This window comes from Solanum verrucosum, unplaced genomic scaffold, assembly GCF_900185275.1.
Source record: "Solanum verrucosum unplaced genomic scaffold, falcon-dt-bn FXZP01000014.1, whole genome shotgun sequence".
NCBI lineage: Eukaryota > Viridiplantae > Streptophyta > Magnoliopsida > Solanales > Solanaceae > Solanum > Solanum verrucosum.
The window spans coordinates 219082-229343 of NW_026020171.1; the positions used below are offsets into that span (position 1 = coordinate 219082).

General features: G+C 36.3%; 1 pseudogene; it reads left to right on the plus strand.

Annotated features, from left to right (window-relative positions):
• Positions 1-543: 543 nt before the first annotated feature.
• On the plus strand, positions 544-4104 carry LOC125828780 (receptor-like protein Cf-9 homolog; annotated as a pseudogene).
• Positions 4105-10262: the final 6158 nt, after the last annotated feature.

The window sequence follows — 10262 nt, forward strand, 5'->3', positions numbered from 1 at the left end:
TTTTTTTTGGCTGCCCAGTGGTATTGAATCTATGAAGAACATGCCATGTATGGACTCCTGCACAGTCTTCTATCAGCAGGTCAATTCTTGTGGAAAATTGGCTCGAGCTGGCGCACTATATGTAAGGCACTGTATTAATTGTTTAGGTAATACTCTTATCCTAAACAATTAAGTTGTCTGGTGGTCCTATTCCTAAGATATAAAGTTATGTTTCTTTCAAGGTCTATACACCACGTAATACTCTTATCCTAAACAATTAAGTTGTTTGGTGGTCCTATTCCCGGAATCCAATTAAGTTGGCAAAACAAAGATATTTTTTGTGACGTCTTTGTCTATAATTAGATATCACACAAAATGCATGTGTAATGTATTATATACATGTGGTGGAACTTTGTGCTGTTGCTTTCATTTGAATTGAGAATGTACACTATTGATAGTTTCCTGCATTCATTTGTGTGACACATTAAATGTTCATATGTGATTGACAACTTTAAATTGACTTAGAAATTATTGAATATAGACACACAAAGCAAAGATTTCTTGATTTCTTCTCTACCAACTTAACTAGTTTTGATCATTTTTAGTGCAGAAATGGATTGTGTAAGACTTGTATTCCTTATGCTATATACCTTTCTCTGTCAACTTGCTTTCTCCTCATCCTCACCTCATTTGTGCCCCAAAGATCAAGCTCTTGCTCTTCTACAATTCAAGAACATGTTTATCATTAATCCTAATGCTTTTGATTATCATTATCATTATTGTTACGGCATAACAAACCAAGTAATTCAGTCACATCCAAGAACTCTTTTATGGAAGAAGAGCACTGATTGTTGCTCATGGGATGGAGTTCATTGTGACGAGACAACAGGACAAGTGATTGAGCTTGATCTCCGTTGCAGCCAACTTCAAGGCAAGTTTCATTCAAATAGTAGCCTTTTTCAACTCTTTACTTTCAAAAGGCTTGATTTGTCTTTCAATGATTTCACTGGATCACTCATTTCACCTAAATTTGGTGAGTTTTCTAGCTTGACACATCTTGATTTGTCGACTTCAGGTTTTACAGATATAATCCCGTCTGAAATATCTCACCTTTCTAAATTACACGTTCTTCATATACATACCTTCATCAGTGGTATAAATAAGCTTAGTCTTGGGCCTCACAATTTAGAACTGCTCCTAAAGAACTTGACCCAATTAAAAGAGCTCCACCTTGACTCTGTGAACATCTCTTTGAGCATTCCTTTGAATTTCTCTTCCTATTTAACAAATCTACGGCTTCCATACACACAGTTACGTGGGGTATTGCCTGAAAGAGTTTTCCACCTTTCCGACTTAGAATCCCTTGATTTATCAAGTAATCCTCAGCTTGCTGTTAGGTTTCCCACAACCAAATGGAATAGCAGTGCATCACTCATGAAGTTACATCTCTATGATGTGAATTTTATTGGTAGGGTACCTGAATCATTTAGCCATCTACTGCACTCATACTTATCTGCACACTCCTTTAATAATGCACACCTACCATACTTACCCACTTTACACTTGTCCCTTAATAATGCTACCACACCTATCTAATGCTCTCATGAACATTAGAAATGAGCTATGGTATCCATAGCTCTGATCTAATATGAAAAAAATACACAAAAATTAGAAAATATAAAAGAAGAAGACCTTAAAATAGAATTAATTATATTCTCTATAGATAAAGTAAAAATAATCCAAGATAATCTAGTTCATAATGATCTAATATGAATTTAATCAATTATGAATATGATAGGAAGGAATAATTGAAAATAAAAACCTGCATGATAAAGAACATGACTATATACATGCATGATGAAATAATAAAAAACTATAAAACTTTAATCCTATATATACTTAAAGGTATAGAGATAATCGAATTAAGAAGAATCATATGAGAAAAAATATTTAATGATAACGAATCAGAATATATATTAAACCAACAATGGTATGAAATAGACCTACATGATTTAGACCTCGAAAGAATAGAATGGTATGATTTAGAAATAAATTCAGATTAAAATGAACTACAAATATTTACAATATTGAACAGAAGCTATGGAAAATATAAAACTATTAGAACAATTAATGAAAAATAATTTATATATGTACCTAAGAACCCAAGATATGTTATATCTAGAATATATCATAAATAATATTAAAGAGATATCAAGATTAAGACACTTAGCAAAAGAATATTATAATAAATCTTTAAAATGGATTCCTCACCTACCAAAAATGGTACACCTACCAAAAATGTCATGAATTCCTCACCTACCACACTACCAAAAATATCTTAGTATATCATTAATTTATCACCTACCAATAAAATGAATTCCGCACTTCATGAGTTGGACATGAGTCATTCTAATCTCTCTGGGCCCATTCCTAGACCTCTATGGAATCTCACGGACATTGAGGTTTTGTCCCTTAGTTATAACCATCTTGACGGAACAACTTCCCAGTTCTTGAGATTTGAAAAGCTCAAGGAGTTATTACTTGGAAATAACAACTTGGATGGCCGACTTGAGTTCTTATCCTTTAACAGCAGCTGGACACAACTTGAAACGTTAGAATTTCCGTCTAATTCCCTAACTGGTCCAATTCCATCCAACGTAAGTGGACTACAAAACCTACAATGACTCATGTTATCATCAAACCACTTGAATGGGACTATACCTTCCTGGATATTCTCCCTCCCATCACTATCTTTGTTAGACTTGAGTGAAAACCATTTAAGTGGAAAAATTCAGGAGCTCAAGTCCAAAAACATTGTCTGTAGTTTCTCTAAACCAAAATCAGCTCGAAGGTCCAATACCAAATTCACTCCTAAACCAGCCAAGCCTAAGAATTTTTCTTCTTTCGCACAATAGTATCAGTGGGCAGATTGATGCAGCTATCTGCAATCTGAAAGCACTGAATGTGCTAAAGTTGAGAAGTAATACTTTGGAGGGAACAATCCCACAATGTTTGGGTGAGATGAATGAATACCTTTGGAATTTGGATTTGAGCAACAATAATCTAAGTGGGACAATTAATACAACATTTAGTATCGGAAACTATCTCACGATCATTAGCTTGCATGGGAATAAGCTAATGGGGAAAGTCCCACGTTCTTTGATCAATTGCAAACATTTGAGACTCCTTGATCTAGGTAAAGATGAATTAAATGACACATTTCCAAACTGGTTAGGAGACCTACCTGATTTGCAGATTTTAAATTTGAGATCAAACAAGTTGCATGGTCCCATTAAATCTTCCGGGAATAGAGACTTGTTTGTGCAGCTTCATATTATGGATCTATCATCCAAAGGATTTAGTGGAAATTTAGCAGAAAGTTTTTTTGAGAATTTTCAAGCCATGAAGATCATTGTTAAGAGTGCAGGAATCCCACAGTATATTTTTGATCAATTTTCTGGTTATTATGATAATTATTTGATGACCATTACAACAAAGGGACAGGATCATGATTCTGTTCCAATTTTGACTTCTAACATGATTATCGATCTCTCAAAGAATAAATTTGAAGGTCATATTCCAAACATTATTGGAGATCTTGTTGGACTTCGTACGTTGAACTTATCTCATAATGTCTTGGAAGGTCATATACCAGCATCATTGCAAAATTTATCTGTACTCGAATCATTGGATCTCTCATCTAACAAAATCAGCGGAGAAATTCCACCACAACTTGCATCCCTCACATTTCTTGCAGTTTTAAATCTTTCTCATAATCATCTTGTTGGATGCATCCCCAAAGGAAAACATTTTGATACATTTGAGAACAGCTCATACCAAGGAAATGATGGATTACGAGGATTTCCACCTTCAAGAGATTGTGGTGGTGATGATATGGTACTACAAGCGACAATTCCGGTTGATCTAGATCAAGAAGAAGAAGATTCAATACCAATGATCAGTTGGCAGGCAGTTTTCATGGGTTATGGTTGTGGACTTGTTATTGGACTATCCATAATATACATAATGTTGTCAACTCAATATCCAACATGGTTTTCGAGGATGGTTGTAAAACTGGAATACAGAATTACTACGAGAATGAAAAAGCACAAGAAAAGATATTAGTGTGTAGCGACCTCCAGGTATTCAACTTGATCTTTATCTGTCAGAAGATTACTTTTATACATCGATGTATTTGCTACCTCCTTCACCCTTAAAGCTCTTAACTTTAATTCTTTATTTTTGAAAATTTCAGGATTCATGTCTACAGAGTTTCTGAGGATGTAGATAAAATCCTTCATCTTTCATTGTTTGTGATGTTTCCATAAAGATTTTGTTCTCATTTGTCTATGAAATGTATTTATATAAATTGTATTTCACTCAACTCTTTCACATGACATCATAAAACAAAAATAGAATACTCGACTTTAAGTTCAGAAACATAAAATTCTGAAGTTACAGAGTTTGAAAATATTTTTACAGACTCATGATGGTCCTTCATCGAAACATCAAAGAAATATCAGGAAAGCATAAACCAAAGTTGCAGTCTGCTATATATCATTGAAGCAGCAGCAAAATGCCCAACTGACGTATCATGAGAAAGAGACTATGATCTCAGAAATGGGAATCTTTCTGTCCACAACTCATATAATCTAGTAACTATCATGGCCTCATGATATCAGAATTTTCTGTTACTATCGTCAATGAATTCAGCATTACACGCTTAGTATCCAACACGGCCTCATGGGTTGCTTATAGTGTTGTGTCATTTAAGTACCTAAAGATGAATTTGAGTGTAAATAAGATGAATTGGTAAAGTTTTGATGGTTGATAATATAATGTTAAGGGATCACATACAATGTCCAATGACAAGATCATAGTAAAACATGTAACAATCTGTCAAAGAAGACACACAGTAGGCTCATCTCTAAGTAAATAATGAAGTAAGGGAAATTAATAAACTTATCTTTCAGCTGCAGATTTTTGAATTTTAACCAAATGGGGTTGCGCTACTATGCTTTGGACACCCCATTAAGGCCATCTGTCACAGAAGATTGGGTCATGAATAGCTTACTCCCCTCTTCAACTTCCTCTGTGAAATTTGCTTGCTTTTGGTCATCCATTTGCTTGGTCCAGCAATCAACTTCTATGTGACTCAACTTTTTGCAATATCTACACAGAATGTTATTTCTATTTTGATGTTGTTCACCAAATTGGCCTCTTCCTTTCCTGTTTCCAAGAGCTCAACCTCGATATCTACCTCTTCCTCTGCCACGACCACCTGGATATTCTAATTTTCCTTTGTAAAAAGGTCCCCCCCTTCGCCTTAAAAGCCTTATCCTCTACCTTTTCTTAGGACCTACTTATTCAAACTTCATGGGCTAACAGTGAAATCATTAATTCATCAAAATTATAAGTAGATAGGTCCTTAGATTCTTCTATTGCAGCAACAACATGGTCAAAGTCTTTAGTTGAACTTCTCAACACGTTACTCACAACCGTTTCTTTACTAACATTTTCACCATATGTTTTCGCATGATTAGCAATGCCAAACACTCTAGACATAAGTTCCTGCACGTATTTTTTTTTCTTTCATGGCCAAAGTTTCAAACTCACGACGAAGTGTTTGTAATTTCACAGTAATTTCCTTTTTGTCACCCAAATATTCTTGTCTTAAAGTATCCTATGCTTGTTTGGAATTTGCCGCTATTGCAATTATGGGGAAAATTTCATCACCTAATGCTGTTTGGATGAGAAATAATGCCTTTGTATCTTTTTTGCGAGTCTCATGTAGTTTATTGTCAGGTTGAGCCAGTGCCGAAGTTGACTCAACATACCTTATCTCCACCAAATCCCATAGATCTTGGGACTTGAATATTGTCTTCATTTTGAGACTCCAAAGATGATATTTTTCCCCTTTGAATATTGGAATCAGGGGTTGAGAGAAAGAATTGGAACCGTTGCTTTCCATGGACAACTCTTAATCTATCGCCCAATTAGTTTGATCTCGCCTGCGTTAAGAGAGAAATGGTTGTTCTCTCTTGCTTGCTCTGATACCACAATATGTTGGGGGTTAAAAAGAATGCAAAGGAAGAGAAAAGAGAACTTCTAAAGTTTTTTTGATTGCAGGTATATGGTTACAACAGTAGCTTGTTAAATAGGCCTATGACTAGCTAACATTAGCTAAAAATAAGCAACTAAAAACAGAGTGGATAAACATTCCCACTATCTCCAACCTATCAACTAGAAAACAACAATCAACTTAATGCTAAATAACTGAATAACATTACATTTTTACTAGCTAAAAACTAGGAACCAAATAAACTATTTTGAAGCACTAATCAACATCTTTTTGCCACTAATATGACTTTATAACGCTTTATGGATCCATCAGGTTTGTTTTGACACGAAACACCCATTTACACCCAACTATGTTTTGAGAGGGAGTAGATGGAACCAAGGAACAATTTTTATTTTTAAGGCTATGTGTTCTTCTGTTATTACAACCTGCTATTCAATATATTCGGATGCTTGACTGAAGGTATTTGGGGTAAACAAAAGTTGTTTTACGATTGAGGTTGCAACGTAATCAAAAATCATTTTGAGTTTGAAAATATTATTTTGAGACCTAGTGACCATTAGATTTGATGGTGTTTTAGGAGTTGTTTGTGGAGATGCATATGGACTGCCATTTTGAGAAGGATAAAAAGAAAGAGTGTCCAGGAGAACTAACAACGCCATCCTGATGGCCTTGAGTTTGTGATCCATGAGTAGACATGGAGTTTACCAAATCAATAGTAGCAGGAATTAGAATTGGGTCTACAACAATAAGAGGTTAAGGGATTGTGAGGAAGAGGAAAATCTAGAGGGATAATCTGGACACAACCATTTTTCCATGTGCGAGCCTTGTGGATGAGAGAGCTGAGGATAGTTGGTTGTGAATGGAAAAATATGTGCAATGAATACGACATGCCTAGAAATATAGACTTTTAAAGTGGAAAGGTCTAGGAAAGCATAACTATTTGTGGAGGCCGAATATCCCATGAATACACTAGGATTGAACTTGGGATCAAGTTTGGTTGACGTGTAGGTCTTTAACCATATATAAAAAAAGACAACCAAAGACCCTTAGTTTAGGAGGGTTTGGGTAGTGTTAAAGAGACACTGAAACGGAGATTTAAGACCAAGAAGTGGTGTATGTTGGCAGCCTGTAAATGAGGTAGACTGCAGATTGGAATGCGAGGGAACAAAATTTGAGAGGGACAAAAGCAATGTGAATAAGAGTTAAAGCGGTGTACACAACATGGCAATGTTTCTTTCTAGACAGTACCAATTAGTTAAGGAGTGTATGTGTAACACCTCAAATTTGAAAAGAAGGAAAAATGCAAAACTGTCATAGCTGGTGTCTGTGTCTACGGTCCCCACCTACGGACCGTAGGTACTCTTGGGGGCCGTAGGTGGCAACCATAGGTGGTGGGGAAAATATTGTTTCTAAGGTCGAGTTCCAATACCCTTTTTTTACGGCTCACAAGGATGGTCCGCCATTTAATGTACGAGTCGTAGCTAGGTCACATAGGTAAGTCTCATACTTAGTGAAATTTTGAGGGTAAAAGTTTGAATTACGATTGGTATGCACGGTTCGTAAGTGGAACTACAGACTGTACATGGGTGTCATCGTTTGAAGGTCCAAATACAAGTCTTTGAACCCCACCTACGGTCGACCAAGACAGTGCATAGTAGGATCTACAGACTGTAGGTTTGATCCATTGGTGAGGGCTCGATGGTTATTTTTAAGGCCTTTTGGGTATTTTCCCTAATCGTTTTAACCCAATACTACGTTGTTTTAATCCTAATCCCAGACCCTATATAAGTCTTTTAAGCCTAAAATCTAACTACTCTAAACATTCTTCAAATTTCTCCAAATCCCTCCAAGTTCTTCCCCAATATTTCTGTCTCTTAAAGCTTGAAGGAAAAGGCTAGGATTTCAAGATCAAGTCTCCAAATTTACCATTAATTAAGTCCTTTCCTCCATAGGGTTCCTAAATTCTCCAATTTTACAAGGTAGAATCTCTAGATGAAGTTAGGATTTTATTCGATATCATGGTTCCTTTCGATTATGATCTAATTAATTGTTTATGTCTTTTTATGCATGAATTATGATAATTACATATTTTAAAGTTGTATTCACTTGAACCCATGCATGATCCATGATTTCTAGACTATGATCATATGATGAAGCTTTTGAACTATGAAAGATGAATTTATAAAGATATGTATGATTCTTTATGAAGTTGATGAAAATGCTTTAAGGTTGCTTTGAGATAAAGCATCGATGTTGTTGTCGTTGTGAAAAGATTTTCTCATATAAAGGATTTATAGGGTTGAAAGGTTTTCGCACCTAAGTTGAATTAAGATTAAAGAGTTACTCTAAAGAATTCTAGCTAGGATTGACTACTTGATGTGCCCTTCCATGTATAATAAGATAAATTTAGACTAATGATTATTCCGTGGGATTTATGCTTAGCACCAAGAGGATATTGAGATGGAAACCCTCTCGTAGTTGATGTCGGGTGTCTAGTAGTAATCTCTGTATGGCAAGGGACCAGGTCCCTCAGCAAGGTCAGTATCATTACACTATGTTGAGTTATTATCTAACGGTCACCTGCCACGTGTCATCTCACTGTTTATTGTGTCAGTTACATACATTCCTTCATCTTTAAAACCAAGAGTTGCCTCTGTTCAGAGACCTGATACAAATGATAAATAGGTCTTTATTTCCTTTTTTTCTTCTTCATATAATTTTCTTAGCTTTTCTGTGAAAATAAAACAAAGCTCTTCTTATCTTCGTCTTCTTATTTTTTTTCTTAATCCTTCTTCTCTTCATTCTCAGAGATATCTAATCCTTCATCTCCTTCTTTAAAGGCTGAAAACCCTAGTTCTTTCCAGTTTTCAAATCCTCAAGCGTAACCCTCTCCATCCACTCCTATGTGTGGGGTAGAAGAAATGGGTGACTCTGAGACCCCTCAGAATGAGAATGCAACTCTCTCCTCAGTCAACCCTACTGAAATCCTTCTTTGTTCACCGACTCTTATTTTATCTTCTCCAAATGACTCAAACTCTTAAGCACAATTTGTGGTGAAGCCTGTGAGTGCGCCCACTAAAGACCTTGATGTCACTTCTCAACCTGGACCTGTATATTCAATGATTTCAGAGCGATTGTTTGATGGAGACTTGCCTGAAGGGAAGGAAACTAGGTCTAATATTTTAGTGGTATGAGAGGAGTGGATCGTGCATAGCTTGGCTACTTTAAAGAGAGATATTCAACCTCTGTTCTCTGAGGCAGAATACAAGTCACCGAATTCAGTCCTCCACAGTCTAGGCCAATATTCAATTACACCCCTGAAATTGAGGCTCAAATTGATCCTGGTCACGAGGATGTTGTAGAAGATGATGATGAGGAAGTTCTCCTTTCATGGAAAAGAAAATGGATAAGGAGAGAAAATGCAATCGAAGTAGTTACCTCTGATACTGAACAATTGGATATTCAAAAGAGGGCACAATCCTTAGAAGGACCCAGTGAATCTGCACAAAAGAGGCAACAAAAGGGAAAAAGGAAGTTGGTTGAATCTCCAACAAACAAGGTTTTTTTAGAACTATGTCAAATGAGGGTCTCACCAAAAATTATTGTGGGATGCTATGGTGGCAAACAAGGCCCAAACTGTCCAAAATCAAAAGAACAAAAAAGCAGGTTTTTCTGAACAGATTCCAGTTGTGGATCATGTGGTTCTATCCAAAGAAGCAGGGTCAAGTGAAATTGAGTCCAACAACATTGTGAGGGCTGTGGCCAAAAGGCGAAAGGAAGTAGAGGAGAAACGAGTAAAAGTCTCGAAGGGTAAGAAGGTCACCAACTAAGCAAGTGTCTACAAAGCCTAAGGCAGTATCTAAGCCTAATCCAAACAAGGGACCAGGTCTGTCTGTGCGAAAAAAGAAGAAAGATAAGGTATTAACCAGGGAAGAAAGAATCAAAGAACTTAAGATGCAGAAGGTGTTGAATGGTAGAGTTTTTGATCTTGTAATCCTCACTGAACCTAGAATGTGCCAGCTGGTGGAATGTGTAGCACTCCAGGACTGGGAACATCTATTCGAATGCCCTGTACCATACCTGCACGAACATGAGGTGCGAGAGTTCTAATACCAGATGGTCCTACTGGAAGATGGAGGCATAAGGTCAACCATTCATAGGGTGGAGATTACCTTAATTAAAGAGAACTTATGAAGTATCT